This window comes from Pundamilia nyererei, unplaced genomic scaffold, assembly GCF_000239375.1.
Source record: "Pundamilia nyererei isolate P.nyererei 1_Seehausen unplaced genomic scaffold, PunNye1.0 scaffold00057, whole genome shotgun sequence".
Lineage (NCBI taxonomy): Eukaryota > Metazoa > Chordata > Actinopteri > Cichliformes > Cichlidae > Pundamilia > Pundamilia nyererei.
Genome location: NW_005187458.1, coordinates 506,196 through 520,925, shown reverse-complemented (window position 1 = coordinate 520,925; position 14,730 = coordinate 506,196).

Genomic DNA, 14,730 nt, shown 5'->3' with positions numbered 1-14,730 from the left:
GCTCCGATCGGCTGTAAAGGGTTAAGAGTATAACCAGAAGACTAGCAGCTGACTTAAGTCCTGTGTTGCAAAGAGTCACACTGCAGTCGAGCTGAGCTGATCAGACCGACTCATATGATGATGAGAATCTGTTCTCATCTATTAATTACACAGTAGTTACTTGCAGACCTGCTCCAGCCCATCTGATGCCGATTCCAGTCTTGCCGAGTCAGACCACAGTTGTTTGGAGACTGGTTGCCTCCCACTGAGCAACCTGTGCAATTATCTTGCAATCGAAAGTGTCCAACCAGAGGTTTAGTGTGTGGTTTGTCAAGAGTTGGTCACTGAGAGCAAAAACGCAGTCAGCAGGCAACAAAGCATTATAAACACAAACCTCAGACACGGCATCTAAACTCCAGAGAAAAGAAATACCCACTACTGCAGCCACAGTATGGTTCAGTCCACTTTCTTGGCCTCAACATCAGCTCCATCCTCATCTTCCTGTTTCAACAAACCAGGTAGGGTGGAGCAACAGACAGGTAAGGGTTCACTGTGATGTCAGGAACCTTGTTTGCTGTGTGATGGCATGGGAAACAAAGCTTCATGTATTATTTCTAAAGTGACTGTTGAGGATAAATATGATTCTGCATTTAAAAAATACAACAAACAGCAGATGAAACACATCTGAACTGATTAATCGGTTTAAACCAACTGAACACCATAAATATTATTTACAGGCCAAAATAACTCAAATTTACCAAATACCAATTCAAGAGTTTCATTTTTTAAATTTTACTGCCAAACATTTTCTGAACACATTCACCAGGTAGACCTACAACATTTAATGTTATTGCAGGTCTGTGAAGGTCCATAAAAACCAAGAACATCCACAGATACGGTGACCTGTGCAGAACGGGTCATCGTGGTTCATCATGTTCTCCTGATTGACATCGTGTGCAGTGTACAATTCACTGCTAGTGTTTGTGTGGCTGGATGAACAAATGAATGCATGAATGAATTTTTTAATGGTTGATTATATGAATGATTTTATGGCTCCTGGCTGCATAGGGGATATTTGAATATTGGACGCATTTACATTTGGATGGTTGTTTGATTGGGTGATGTATGAGTAGGCGGTATTTAGCTGGATGGATGGCTATTTAAAGTGTCAGTTTCTTGATGGGTGGGTGATGACTGGATGATGTATGGGTAGTTTGACATTTGAATAGTTTCCTGAATGAATGGATGGATTTTTATGAGAAGGCCGTTGGAAGCCATCCTAAAGCATGACAGAGATGTCTTCAACATTTTGGGATCCAGAAGAAGTTTCCATGCAGGACCAGCTGTCATTTGAATTTGGCCATTTAACGTTGCAGGTTGAAAAAAGAGGGAGTCGAGGGAGTTAATGGCCCACCTGATTTAAAGATGCATTACTCCACCCAGAGCAGGTTAATGCACCTCCAGAGAATTGGATGTGCAGTCCATGGTTTCACCTTATTGATCAGTACACTTTCGTCATGCCTGCTGCGCACTCGGTCCTGCACATACTCAATAAAGCTGTGACAACACATGATGACACTGAATGACTGGTGACTTTGACGGATTGTATGTCTGAGTCCGGACATGGAAACGCAGCAGCATTTCTCTGAAAGACAGTCGACCTACACATGATTTATTTCCCTCCATCGACTGATGGATCAGTGAAATGTGACACTTTGTCAGATGGTGCCAGAGAAGAACGTTTTCAAATCTCTTCAAATGTCTTTAACATTTTAATTTCATGCAAATGATTTTATTCCATACAGCTGTCTGTTACAGTTAAACTGGAGGAAACGCTTCTGACTAAAACACTCTGGATGGAGACATGTAAAATTTACAGTGAAAGGCTTAAAATATACTGATTTAGCATCTGATGCTTTTATCTGTGGAGACATTTATTATACAAACTAAACTCTTAAAAACAATCTGTGTAATGTATGAAAATATTTTAACGTGATTTAATAAGGGCAGGAAAAACAAAAAATATAAAAACTACATTTTTAATTTGTATGGTAAATATTATCCTGGAATAATGCAGAGCCATGTTCTGTACGTGTTTGTTTAGTCCATTATCGAGTTGGGAAACAGCGACCTCTGTGGCCGTACTGGTAATTACAGCCCTGTACTTTCAAGCAGCGGTCCCCAACCCCCGGGCCACAGACCAGTACCAGTCCGTGAGTCATTTGGTACCGGGCCGCGAGAGTTGAGGCTTGGGTGTGAAATTGATGGTTTTTAGGGTTTTTATTGTTTTTATCGGTATTTTTTTATCGTTTTTATAGTTAACTTGGTTTCCCTGGCTCTTTCCCCGTGTGTTATGAATACATTTTCTTATTTATTTATTTTTGTACCAGTACTGGTTTTATTTTGTTGTAGTTATCCGCAACACCTTAAAGGCTGGTCTATGAAAATATTGTTGGACATAAACCAGTCCGTGGTGCAAAAAAGGTTGGCGACTGCTGCTTTAAAAGTCTGTAGCTGTGCCACTCTGATGGAGGAACAAACAAAATGTCATCATTTTAATGCTCTGTGGATTGCATCAATAAATCAAGTATATCTATTTACACAATCAAATATATCTGTAATCTGATTGGCTGTGGCCAGTTAGTGAGTTCCTTGCGTGTATCGCTGCTTTTCCTCTTCTTTATTACCTAACACGTGGCTCCCTGCTGTGGGCAGACTGATGCATCACCCACACCAGGTGAACAGGTCACCTACCCGTGCGCCTCCGAGTCTCCTCCACCACACATACATCTTCCCAGGCTTCTCCACCACCTCATCCTAACAGGCTGAACAGCTGCAGAGGTTAAGAAAGGCTCCACCTCAAACTTTCAACCTGCTCTAATGTTTGTTGTAAGCATTGCTTCAGATGCTCCACTTTGTTTCCTCCCCTTCTAAATTCCCACACGCTTGTCCTTCTGAGTCCATGCCTCCTGCACAAATGAGTGAGTGTACGAGGAGGGCAGAGAGAGGGAGTCCTGCAGAAGTGTCTCTGGCAGCTGGAGGTTTTCCCGGCAGTCTTGTGTTAGAAGTGTAAAGAGGCAGATTAGAGTCAGTGTGGCTCTGAAGGACGCTGGCTGCAGCGCAGCTTTGATGTATTCTCTCACTAAAACGGCTTTGCAGTAAATAAAAGTGCCAGAAAAGAAAAAGAGAGCTGGAAAAACCGCTTTCGCTCTGGCAGGGAGAAGTTCTCTGGATACTCGGCTAACTGAGCACTCAGTTTGTTTTTCCCGTCCTGCAGAGCCCTGTCTTTGGCACGTCTGCCTGTGTTTGGATGAGGAACAGTTGGACGTGTTTTACTGACCTGGGCAGCTGCCCAAACATGAAACCCAGAAGAAAAGCCGGTTCCACGAGCCGTGCAGCCCACATACAGGATTATATTTAGTGTCTGCACAGAACCTCAGATTCTGCCACTTTATGCAAGTTACAGAGATTCTGAGACATCATCTCCATAAAAACATTTTTCACGTGTTTGAAAGTGAAGCTGAGACACAACCACTGCAAAAGGAGCCACTTTATAGTTTAAGTACAACTGATTTTTCTTCTTTACAAAACAGCGGCTACAACGTCTCCTGGGACTGCTCTTTATTTTAAACTTTAGCTTTAAGGTGTTTCTGAGGCCTTTTCTATCCACATCATAGATAAAGTGTGTCAGTGCTTTCCATTAAAATTCATACCTCTGTGGCATTTATCAACTTGCCAGCATTCAAAAGCATTCAGAACTAGAATGTCTGACCTGAAGAAGTCCACCTCTCTGGCTGTAAACAAGACTGAGAGTCTGCAGATGTGTTAAGTGGATGCTGACCAAGGTCACTGTGAGCGAGCCAGAGAAATCTGCGAGGACGCGAAGTGATTTAAATCTAAAAGTAACAGAGCTTTAAAAAAAGGAAAAGTGTAGCAGCTTCAGCTGAAATGTGAAAGTCTAAAGATTCCCAGCCCTGCATTCACCCTGAAAAATCTCATTTCAGCTCTGATCTCTTTGGTCGCCAGCAGGCCCTGAAAGCATTTTTAAGTGACGGCTGTTAGGAAAAGAACAACTGGGTGTGACACGAGAGGCGGGAGGCTGCAGTGTCAGCTCTCTGTCACTGTTTGTTGCAGGTTTAGGATGAAGGAGGTCAGAGAAACAGATCTGATCCCCGAGGGCCAATCTGTCCCCTCCACCTTTCATCAAGAGTTTCTCTACAAAACTTTCCACCCGGCGAGGATGCAAGCGAAACCAGAGGAGGTTTGGCAGGAATGCGTCTGTCTGGGTTTGGATACTTCACTCACCTCACTGAGTGACCTTCAGACAAGTCAATGCTGATGAGGAGAGAAACCATCTGACTCCACTCAGAGGGAAAACAGTCTAAAAATACAAGAATAAAAGTTTTGTGTCCCAATCAGACACCTCAGCGTGACGCAGTCTGAGTTTCCTGATTTAGCCGCCATTTGCCTGAATCGTTCTTCAACCTACACACAGACTCTGTGGAACCAAACAGAAAAGCTAGCCTTCAAACACAACGAGTTTTACTTAAAAATGTCGCATACATTGGGTTGCACTGAATCACAGCTCAGACACTTTCTGCTCAGTTTTCTAGTAAATATTTTTCTCCTGCCACACCTGGTCCCTCCATGGTTACAAGCCAGGTTTCCATTTCCTGAGGTTCTTATTTAGGTCCACTTAATGAGCTGATATCATCAAGACCATTAACTGCAGAAGCAATGTAACAGCGCTTCTTCATTAGCCCAGTTGTAGAACAAAGGAAGCTCTGTGAGGCTCGTGCTAATGCTAATCTCCAATCTTTAAATTCCAATGACAAACACACATATAAATATACACCTTTCTAGATTTGCTTCTTTCCAACAGCTCTGGGCTCGTTGTGTAAAAGAAATAATGCATTAGGCATCAGTTTTTCTGTGAATCACCTGTATTTATTCCTTTACTTTGACAAATCTGCATAAAGTCAGCCAGGTCCTGGTTGGAGCACATGCTGCAGATGTTTTTGTCTGTGTGAAACAAACAGGTAGATGTGTACAGTCCGGTGAGTCTGGACATAATGTTTCTGTTTCCAGCTAAAAGACTCACTCTGGCTGTAATCTGTTTACTGAATTTAGTACAGTGATCTGTTACACAGGTGTTGGGTCATGTCTTACTTGGAGGAGAGCTGGAGATCCTGTCTGTGTCTGTGCTTGGACTGCTGTACTGCAGTACAGACAAATGTAATTGGATTACAGTAGTGCATTACTTTGGAGCACATTACCTCATATTGGCTCATATTGCTTCATATTTGTCCTTCTGTGACTGCCAGCGTTAAATAAATCAGCAAGCATTTCTGGCAGCTTAACTACATATTTTACTTGATGATCTAGCAGCTTGTGGAGTCTGCAGGTCTGAGCTCGACAGTTAAACCTGACTGACGTTCCCTAAACAAAGCACGACAGCGAGCTGAGAGCCGCGTCCGCCAGCATGGCGGGGAAAATGGAGCAGCGGTGGTGGGAGAAGTGACACATGAATTTTCTCTTTGGGTGAGACTGCTCGGTCTGGGAGAAACCCAGCAGCTGAAATCCTCCCAGGCTTTGTTCTTTCATCTTTTTTCTCCCAGCGTGACGTTCAAACACAATAACCAGGACACTTTGCGTGTACGAGGTGGCCTACATACTGATTCATAAAGCAGCCTGGGTCTGAATGCTGTTCAGAGCTTGTTATCTGCGCATTCACAAAAGCCAGAAACATTTACATTAAAATGCGATGGAGCGAGTTCTCAGCAGCACGCACAGACCTGCTCGCTTTAGGCTTTAATAATTAGAAGGAACACCTGAAAGAACTTCAGCTGTGACGGTTGGACGTCAGCCTGAACAGTGTTACAGTCAGCTGGTAAATATATTTACTCTGAAATGAAATTAACTTGCCACACCTTTGAAAAATGAGTCGTTATTTCCCTAAAATACCTGAAAATTAGTTTCAGTTTAGATAAGAGCTAAAGAGCCTGTTTACATCCTGAATGGGTGTTTTTGACTTGGAGCAGGGAGGAGGCTGAACTGAACCTGCATAACCATCAGGAACGTTACGCACCCTGAGGCTGGGGGCTCGCTGTGTGTTCGTGTTCTTCTGACTGCTTACACATGTTTACAGATGTGATGTGACCATCTTTTATATCCACAGTGACCTCACCCACCGCTTTAAGCACCTCCATTAAAGCCATAGAGAATCACCTCCAGACAAGGACTTACTCATGTTTCTGACCACAAATAACCACATGAGGTTCCACCTATGTCCTTTAACACAACCTATACTCACAGCCCAGATGCAAAGCAGTCTGGAGACGCAGTGGCATTGGTCACATAATTACAATTCTGTACCTTTTTTAATGAACCAAGAGTTTCATTATGCAGCAGAACTAAGGGAGGGTTTAGAGTCGCCTGATCCAGTCTACAGGTTCGGCCTCCAGTTCAGCTTTTAGAACTCTGAGTACTTCAGACTGAAGACCTCTGTTAGAAGAACATGGATAATATAAGAGGAAATTTTTGTTTCTTGGTTGTTGATTTTGTACTAGCTCTGCCCTCTCCTCCAAACATAGTCGGTGTTGATGACGACCATCCAGGGTGACCTCCTGAAACCCTGCTTTAAAACTGTAGTCCAAAACGCAGGTGGTGACGTGTCTTCAACATGACTTATGCAAAATAATAAACAGACCAACGCACAACCGCCTGTAATAAATCTCAGAGGTTATCTTGATGTAAAACGAGTCCGTCTGTGTGAATGTTTGGACAGTGTGGGTCTGAATATTATGTACCTGTCGCCTGCATACGTTCACATCTGAGAGAGAGGCAGATGGTAATCCAGGGGCCTGCAGGAAGAATAAATCACAGCGACACCTTTAAATGTGCGAGAGCTGTTATCAAGATAAAAACAACTGTAGTGCCTGGTTTAAGTCCTGAGGTGACGGCTGTGATGAATCTCTGAGACCTGACGGGCCGTTTCATTTCCAGCCATTCCCCTCTGGATGCAGACGGAGGTATGGCTGAATTAGCTGGCTGCTCGGCCTGATTGACTTTGCCTCTCTTGTCATGTTTTATTTTCCTCGTTTTCTACAGGAATCCCCTCCGTTCTTCTCATCACAGCTGAAATTGATTTTGTCATTACGAATAGTCTGAAAACAAACCAGCAGCTCATCACGTTTTCTATTAAAGAAACAGCAGGACAGTTATTTCTGGATCTGTTGAGGTCAATAAGGCTGGCCATGTTAGGTTCAGCAGCATGTCATTGTTCAACCAAATCTGCCTTCTGCCTGTGATTTGAACCATGTGACATTGGAGCTCAGCTGGTATTGGCCCTGTTTCTGTTCCATTAAACCAGACCTTCCCAAAGTGTGGGTCCCGCCCCCTAGGGGGGGCGCAGAGCCATTGCAGGGGGGACGCGGCATGAAAAGGGGGAAAAAAACAATGCTTGGACACTGCTAGCACCGGGCGCCCACACAAACGCAAAGCAGGAGATGAAGCATCGCTGAATATGTTTCCAAACCAACTTCATTCTAAGCCAAAGACTAGAAAATATGGTGAAGCATATCTGCCCTTTGGCTTCACCTGCACAAGTGCCGAGGTAGGTCTCCCCTGCAGAATTGGTCTTTCCTTCGTCGGGAGCAGCGCTGGGCTGTTTAAATCACAGACAAACAGTATCCCACATTCTTGATTTTTAGTTCACAAACACTTGTTTTAATGACTAACTACTCCTGACATTTTGGTGATGTTAGCTCGTTATACAGTAAAGTTACAGTGGGATACAAATAATATCAGGCTGATCCTGCCACGATTTGTTCCCCCTGTCTAAATCACAGACAAACAGTATCCCACAGCTGTTTATGTTTTTAAACCCATTTTGCACAGAGAGACAATATTTTTCTTGTCAACCAAAGGGGGGCCCAGCAAAAAAAGTTTGGGAACCACTGGGTTAGAGTGCATCTGGGGAGATCTGGAGAAACTCTACAGAAAGGATTAGTTTTCCTGCTGTTTTTAATGAAATATCTGACCAATATTATAGCTGCTGTGAGGTTGTTATGCTAACAGACTGTCCAAGCAGTCTGAACTCCAAACTGGAGCTCATGCTTGGACTCTGTAAAATTCTACTATTTTATTGCCAGTTGTTTAACAGTAATTAGCAGGTACCCGTGTCTGTAGCTTGAAAACCTAGCTTGATAGTGTTTACTGATGAATGATCACTTTACCTTCTCATCCATATAAGAGAGCTTCTGGCTCCAATTAAGCAATGTGGCAACAGCTAATGCTTCAAAATGCAGTGAACATGTGATGTCACGGTGTCTGCGTCCATCTTTTATCCCATCTAGGCTAAGACCACACCTATCCTAGCTAACCGCCCAGCACACCATGCTAACTTGCCCACAGGTTCATAACACTGGAGGGCTTATATTTTTGAAAACAGTCTCTAATGACACTACTCCATGGACCCTGCACCACAAGACTGTCTGAGTTTAAAACCAAATAAAATATTGCTTTAAAAAATTTGACTGGACAAACATCTTAATAGATCAGCGTCAGCATCTGTTTAAGTCTGGTCTGGGGACGCACCATAAACATTTGAACAACGTTTGATACCAAAGCAATATCTGTTAACGGGATGATTCTGCTAGATATTCTGACTGAATCTTCTGATTTTAGAAGAATTTATTGGACGTTTCTTTTCTTTCTGCTCGGTTTGTCTTGCTGATGTGTAAGTCCATTACAGTCCAGATCCAGGGGTGTTAATCCCGTCTGAATGAGGCTTACATGCAGCTTTCTGCGTCCGGTGTGTGCATGTTTGTTAGCTTGCTTTGACCATCTTCAGTGAAAGGAAGCTGCCAGTCCATCACTGCTTATCTTTCCTGTGCAGCCTCCTCATTGTTGACAGTTCACCATTTTTTTAAAAGGTGACATCTGACCAAAGAGGAATCCCACCGCCACAGTGTCTCACCTCCCCCTGAGGATTATCCAGCCTATGAGCTGCAGTGTTGTGCTGATATTAGTTAGAAGCTGTGTGGCTGTGTCGCTCTGCTCACAGGTGAGGGTTTCTCTCTAGGCGTGACTGTCTGAATGCTAATGAGGTGGCGGATCGCGCCAGATCTGCTCACGATGTCTGAATGTGTGAGTCAGACCAGATGTGCAGGTCACAGCTGCTGAAAATAAATGCAAATCAGAAAGTGATGAATCACTTTTGAACTCTGGCAGCTCCTCTGTCATTTGTACAGACGTAAGCACACAGATGGCTCACAAGTGAGACTCGTGTCATGATATTTGATCAAGTCAGCTTTCACAAAGGGATACCCATCATCAAAAGTGATATACTAATGAAAGAGGCGAGAGTGTGAGTGTGGCATACCAAACACCATCCATGCTACTGTCAAAGGTATTAAATAACACTACACTACAAACCAACAAAAGGTGTCACAAAAAAATTATTTAAAAAAAACTGGCCCTTAGAAAAGATAAGCATTACCCAAACAATATTGTGTGCCTACAAAATGAAATAAAATACAGCATGAAAGAGTTAGCTGCCTCCACAAGGTGGTGTCTGTATAAAAATATATAGCAGCGAAGGCTTCATAAATATGAGAACACATTTACTGAACATTAAATAATGACCTGTCTAAAAATGTCCAAACCTGGATAAATCTACATGAACAGCCACATCTATGCTTCCTGTTTCATATGGGACGCACTTGGATTCATTCAGAGTGAATGGGGCTCTGTGGAGCTGCAGGGAACTTTGAGAGGTGAGAACAGCAGCCTCCTGATGGCATCGCCTTCGCCAACAATTGCCAACTGCTTCTTCCACACACATGAAGCTTCTGCTGGACTTTAACTACACTGCTAACATCTGCACAACATAATCTCCAGCCATCAGTGGAGGATGCCCTGTCCTCAATCCTCAACCAACCAATCAGCACACAATAGGAGAATGAGGGTGTTTTTTGGACAAAATCGGCTTCACTGTGAGAAAACCTGAAAGATAAAAGTGTTTTTCTTCCAGTTTGTGCATGTTATGATTTATGAAAACTAAAATCAAATGTTTTTGTCTAGAAGTGGAAATCTTCATTTTTTTACTCCATTAAAATTAACTAAAGGAATTGACTCCAATCATCTAGCACATTAATAAAAATGAAACCAATCTAGCTCGTTATTACTTTTGTCTAAATTAGAACAGTTAAGCACCTGATTTAATTCTCCTTATCTAATCAGTCCTGTAATCCAGTCCAATCACATCATTAATTCAAGAGCTACGCCACTAACTACATTTCTATCAGTAGAAGAAGAACCATCTAGCCCATCACTGAAATCATCTGTGATAATGATTTCATTACCTCTCTCTGGAGAATTAATAGTTGACACCCTGCAGTCTGCAGAGGCAGGCCTGTAATTGAATGTGTAAGATGAAGAGTAATGTCAGTTAACTGGCTGTAGATTAGAAATGACACACACATGGAAGCCAGATTTGCTCTGTGCAGAACAAACCATCGCTTTAAGTCCTGAGATGATTCTGTGTGTCAGAGATTAAACTAATGAGTTTAAAAAGAATAACATCTCGGAGATAAGTAACGAGAAATGAAAAGTAGACACCAGATTTTTCTTTATTTTATTATTATTATTTCTTTCTTTTATTTTTTGTTCAGAGACAGCAGCACTGACTCAGATCCTCCTCAGCCTGTGTGTGCTTACACCTTTGACCAAAAACTAAAACTTTATTTTATCAGAATTCAATGAGTAAAGTCTTGTTTTTATTTTTATTTAAGTGAATATTTGTATTTTGTTCCACAGACGTTTGGTTTGATGTTTTATGCATGTTTGATATGTGCATTAAAGTTAAACTGTACACATGACAGAAAATAAGGAACAAAATAATAGGCCCTCTTTAAAGGTTATCTAGCTCAGAGTAGTGAGGGTCAAAGGGGGCCGGATTTAATCCTTCTGTTCTATTTGAATCACTATTGGCCTCCTGTTATCCCCATGAAGTTCATGTGCTGAACATTTTTCTAGTGCAAGTGGAAATGGCGTTGGGGAGGGAGCGTGACTGTAAACCGCCACCCGGGTGTGTTGGTGCAGATAGAAGCGCCGCAGAGAAACTGGTATTAATTGGCGCTGGGAGTGTGAGGATATCCTTGCTGCCCAGAATGTCACCTTGAGATCGTAGCAACGGAAAATCAATTAGAGCCTGTGATGCAGCGCGGCAGGATGAGGAGCCGCCGCCGTCGCCGCTCACTGCTTTACATTAGCTGCTGGTGCCCACAGGCCCAGGGGCCGAGTGTTTGACTATTCAGCTGATCGTCTTCTTTGATGTCAGAGAACATTTAACACCAAACAGGACAGCTGATTACCTGTTAACATGTTTATTAATGCACTGTAATCAATAATTCCACATTTCCTCCTGGATGTAGTGCATACATCACAGAGACAACTACTCATCACTTCATTCATGCACCAACCCCTCCAGTCCAGGCTTCTGTTTTTCTGCCTTAAGCTGTTTCCGCCATTATTTAGACTCTCCTTCAGCTGCTTCTCCAAAAACGATCACTCAGACTCAAAACCAGGACTCACAGCTGCAATCACTGCTGGAGGAGCTGGACATCATCTGCAGGACGAGATAACACCAACATTATTGCTCACAAACTACCAGGTACATAAAATATGTGCAGAAATTATGAAAAAAAGTTATCAATAACTTATAAATAATGAAAGCAGCACTAAGAGGAATGCCCCTGTCTGCCCAGGACAGTCCACTCGAATGAATGTGTGTGACTGAGGAGACTCGTCCTTGGAAACATCAGACATATAACAGAGATGGCGATCACTCATGGTGCCTGCAGCGGTCTGCAGTCTCAGGGAGGATGAACTGGGACATCCTGGTGGAGCTCGTAGCAGAAGCATCTTCAGGATGGAGAGGTCTAAAAACACCTCACGGTCCATCAGGAGGAACTGGAAGAACTTTGCTGGGGAAAATAATTAACTGCTTAGCCTGCAGCCACTAGGATGGATGGGTGGATGGATGATGCTTTGTTGTATATGAGGACAACAGTGTGGAGCTCTGCTAGCTGTGGTAGACATTTTGGACTGACTGCATGTGTCTTCTGTTTGCTGTTGACTTTTAGAAGCTTCTTCTCTGGAAACAGCTTCTGGCTGTTGTTGAAGGCGATCAGCTGATGAACTCCAGGGCTGAAATCTAAAGCCAGCATGAAGAACTAAAGCTGCAGTTCTTAGAGTTGTTAGATGCCCCCACAGATAAAAGGTCAGTGATGATGGACCTTTCATCTTTTCTAAAGGGTGCTGCCAGCATAATTAGCTCACATGTGTGTGGAGTCTGTTTCACATTTTTGATGAAGCTTCAGGACTGAAGCATCATGACACAGTGTGGATGGTTAAGCTTTTCTTCATGGCATCAGATGAATCACACCTCCTGACATGCAGACTCTGGATGCTCCTTTGAAAGATTTAATATTGTCAACATTTGGATGCCCCGGGGTGTCTTTGGGGGTTGCCTGCAGCTCGGCCGCTGTGTGCTGCATTAAACTGTGGAGCTGCTGTGCATGGAAACAGATAAAGCTGTGCCCATACATCAGTGCACGCTGATTATCACACCGCTCGGGGTGGATTTATGAGTCTCAGTGCGAGCTGCTGTCTGCAGCTCTCAGGACACCATGAGGACGCTCTGCTGCAACACTGACATCTGCTGGCTGTTGAGCTGCATCGCAGGCTGCAGGATCTGCTGCTCAGAGGCAATCTGAGTCCGGAGAGGAGGATAATGATGGATGAAATGAAGCGCTTAGAAAAGTCAGATTAGCAGAATTCACAGAGGAGCTCCTTTCACTTCATTCAAACAGTAATGTGAGGAAAACGCTTCACACTACTTACAGCAGGAGCACATGTTAATACACTTGTTTTGTGTACAGGGTGGGCCATTTATATGGATACACTGTAATAACATGGGAATGGTTGGTGATATTAAAGTCCTGTCTGTGGCACATTAGTATATGTGAGGGGGCAAACTCCTCAAGATGGGTGGTGACCATGGTGGCCATTTAGAAGTCGGCCATCTTGGATACTGTCATGATATGAGTGAACTTTTGTTTTTTCAATAGGAAGAGAGCCATGTGATGTTACACCCCTAAAAACAGGGGGGAAAGAATCACAAGAGTGATTATGACTTGCCTCTCTCATGCAGTAGTTTATTGCAGTAAAAATGAGCAGAAACGTTTCACATTCTGTACTGCTAAATGTCACATGGTGGAAGAAAAACACTAAATAATAAACCGAAATACTAAAGTGCTTACTATACATATACTTGAGCAGGTTTCCTGACAAAATGGCTGACAATCGCGGCGTTTTTAGCTCCTGCCGTTATCTTAATGGCCATTACACAGTACAAAACTGAGGCTCAAAACCGCCACATACATGTGCACAAAACTGTAATATAATGCTTCTAAAGCTTACAAAACAATCAAGGATTACCTCTTAAATATCTTAACAGTGTACACATTGGAAATATATCAACTTTTAAACACTTTTACCTGAAAACAGGGGGAAAAGAATCACGAGAGTGATTATGACTTGCATCTCTCATGCAGTAGTTTATTGCAGTGAGGAGAACGCGCGAAAGCCCCCTAGTGGAGAATAGAGACACTACTAATCGATCCCAGAAAAGGCTTACAGGCCGATTACTGATGTATAGATTGTAGTTCTTTTAAGTAACATGAAAGCCATTAATATAACATGAAAAATAATAAACTAACTAACTAATAATAAATTAACCATTTTCTTACCATATTTACATTATTTTCGTCCTTATATCAAGTGATATGAATTAGTATTAACTGAACAGTTTTATATGCAGTAGTCAACCTGTCACAGTGACACATCAAACTTATTGGTAATGTCACAAGAAAAACAATGGTGTGCTTGGTTTCAACGTAATTTTATTCTTTCATGAGTTATTTACAAGTTTCTGACCACTTACAAAATGTGTTCAATGTGCTGCCCATTGTGTTGGATTGTCAACGCAACCCTCTTCTCCCACTCTTCACACACTGATAGCAACACCGCAGGAGAAATGCCAGCACAGGCATCCAGTATCTGTAGTTTCAGGTGCTACACATCTCGTATCTTCACACTATAGACAGTTGCCTTCAGATGACCCCAAAGATAAAAGTCTAAGGGGGTCAGATCGGGAGACTTTGGGGGCCATTCAACTGGCCCACGACGACCAATCCACTTTCCAGGAAACTGTTCATCTAGGAATGCTCGGACCTGGCACCCATAATGTGGTGGTGCACCATCTTGCTGGAAAAACTCAGGGAACGTGCCAGCTTCAGTTCATAAAGAGGGAAACACATCATCATGTAGCAATTTCAAATATCCAGTGACCTTGAGGTTTCCATTGATGAAGAATGGACCCACTATCGTTGTACCCCATATACCACACCAAACCATCACTTTTGTTGTTCCAACAGTCTTGGAGGGATCCATCCAATGTGGGTTAGTGTCAGACCAATAGCGGTGGTTTTGTTTGTTAACTTCACCATTCACATAAAAGTTTGCCTCATCGCTGAACAAAATCTTCTGCGTGAACTGAGGGTCCTGTTCCAATTTTTGTTTTGCCCATTCTGCAAATTCTGTGCGCCGATCTGGGTTATCCTCGTTGAGATGCTGCAGTAGCTGGAGTTTGTAAGGGTGCCATTTGTGAGTAGCTAATATCCA